Source organism: Chrysochloris asiatica, unplaced genomic scaffold (assembly GCF_000296735.1).
Source record: "Chrysochloris asiatica unplaced genomic scaffold, ChrAsi1.0 scaffold00230, whole genome shotgun sequence".
NCBI lineage: Eukaryota > Metazoa > Chordata > Mammalia > Afrosoricida > Chrysochloridae > Chrysochloris > Chrysochloris asiatica.
Genome location: NW_006408748.1, coordinates 834972 through 837414, shown reverse-complemented (window position 1 = coordinate 837414; position 2443 = coordinate 834972). Strand labels below are relative to the sequence as shown.

At 46.6% G+C, this 2443-nt stretch overlaps 1 pseudogene; it reads right to left on the bottom strand.

Moving 5' to 3' along the window:
* Positions 1-1686: 1686 nt before the first annotated feature.
* Positions 1687-2216, bottom strand: LOC102824032 (annotated as a pseudogene).
* Positions 2217-2443: the final 227 nt, after the last annotated feature.

The following is a 2443-nucleotide window of genomic DNA, read 5'->3' as shown; positions in this document are numbered from 1 at the left end:
GCACAGACAAACTCTTGAGCTTTGCAAGCAATCTGCCTTTCTCTCCTCCTCCCCATGGACTTTCAGGTGATTAGCAGCAAAATATGAGTAACAGCTGTTGGTTGTCTAACAGCAATTAGCAAAGAAGAGAGCATTTCACATCAACTGGGAAGTTCTCGTCTGACATGAAGGGTCCTCATGGGCACATCATGGGGTAGTTTCTCTGGCTCACATCACAGCCGCTTCCTCTCTGTTGCCAGCTCTGTCTGAGTTTCCAGAGGAAACAACAGATTTAGAAGAGTCTGAATCTGTGTGCAGAAGAGCTGGTTTTAGAAGAGCAAAGTGGTTGGTTTGTGTTCTAATTGAAGTTGGAAGATCTGGGTCTTAAACTTAGCTTGGAAGACAGTTGATTTGTGAGATAAGAGCAAATATTTGAACTTATCTGGACCCTAACATCTTCATTGGAAACGTGAAGGTACTGAATAAAGATAAACTCTACCACTAATAATTGGAGTCCTGGTGTGGCACTGTGGGTTAATACGCTGGATTGCAAAGTCGGTTTGAACCTTAAGGTGGTTCAAGCTCACCAGCTACTTCTTGGAAACCCTATAGAGGGTCACTATGGATTGGAACTGACTCAATGGCATTGAAAAACAGCAATGACACTAATAATGATTATTAAATCTGTACTAAAATCCTGGCACTGTGCTAAGCACTTCGTGTACCTTATTTAATTTAATCGAATCCTCACACTAACCCTAGGTCAGTGCCATCTCCTCAGCTCCCTGAAACCTTCCTTGATTCTCTTATTTAAAACTCCTTGTATTTGTTATCTAGTGCCCTGTAGTACATTAACTAAACGTTTAGTAGTTTAAAAATAGCAATACAATTTTATAATCTCACAGCCGGTCTGGGTCAGAAATCCCTGATAGATTGGGCTGGGGGATTCTGGCCTGCATTGGAGGTCTTTAACTGGAACCGAAGGATCACTTTCAACATGGCAGTTGTCGTTGTTGTGTGCTGTCAAGTCGGTTCCTACCCATAGCGACCCTGTATAGGGTTTCTGAGTAGTGACTGGTGAGCTTGAACCACTGACCTTGCCGTTCAAACCGACTTTGCAGTCCAGAGCATTAACCTGCATGGTCCCACCAGGATTCCTTCAACATGGTAGGTGCTGGCTATGGGCAGGAGGGTTCAGCTCTTTATCAGGTCTCCATTGTTGTTGTTAAGTGCTGTCGAGTCGACTCCGACCCATAGCGGCCCTGTAAAGTGTTTCCGAGGAGCAGCTGGTGAGCTTGAACCGTCGACCTTGCAGTTCAAATGGCCTTGCAGTCTGGAGCATTAACCCACAGCGCCATAATAGGATGCTCCGTAAGACTTCTTGAGTGCCCACAGTCCTGGCAGCTGACTTTCACCAGAGTGAGTGTTCTGAGTGAGCCAGGTGGAAGCTTCAATGTGCTTTCTAGTTTATTTTTTGTGCTATCATTTCCACAGGATCCGATTTCTTACCTTTGACAGCCGCATTCAGCATGGAGGGGAATACCCAACGGCAGGAATATCTGAAAGCAAGAATCATTGGTGACCATTTTTGAGGTTGTCTCCCACAGCTTCCTCCTAAATTCCCACCATATTACTGTATTTATTTTTATTGTTTTTCATTTCTCTGAGGGTTTATTGGGCAGACCAGGGGCGGGGGTAAGGCTGTGCCTAGAAGAAGGTGTTGGGCCACTTGGTGATAAATCGAGGCTTGTGCTGGCGACGGAGCACCCGGTGGGGCAGCGGGAACTTGATCTTGGAGTGCTGAAACTACTTGACTGCAGGCCTGCGGCACCTGCTGGCTGCAATCTTCTCCACTTTCATGATCTGAATAGAATGGGCGCAGGTGCGGTGTTGAGCGCCCAAGTCTCCGTAGCACTGGGTGACCGCACCCGTGGTGGTCAGGTCCGGATACTCCCGGTACATGTTGTGGGTCCCACTTTGGGAATTGTGGCGCAGCCAGATGCCGAAGTTCTTAACCCCCAGTGGGGACTTCTTGAACACCTGCTCACAGTATGATCTCCCTGGAAGACGTCTTCATTTTCTTCAGCTGTGACAAAGTACCGGAAGCGGGACTTGGCGACAACATGGTTAGGAGCGAAGATACGCTTTTGGTAAAGTGGTGGTGTCTTACACTTGGGGGTGAGCAGGCAGCGCCCCACCACCTTGTCCTCGCGAAGTGTGCCTGCATTTAATTTCATGGTTATATCTGTATTTAATTTTTATAGAACATATCTATACATGAAACTACCTTATTTGTTTGATGCCCATTCCACGCCCACCCCACACTAGAATGCAAGCTAGCTGAGAGAAGGAATTCTGCTTTCTAAAATTTTGTGATTGCTCCATCCCCAGCACCTAGAACAGTGCCAAGTGCATAATTATTGTTGTTGTTGTTGTGTGCTGTGGAGTCGGTTCCGACTCATAG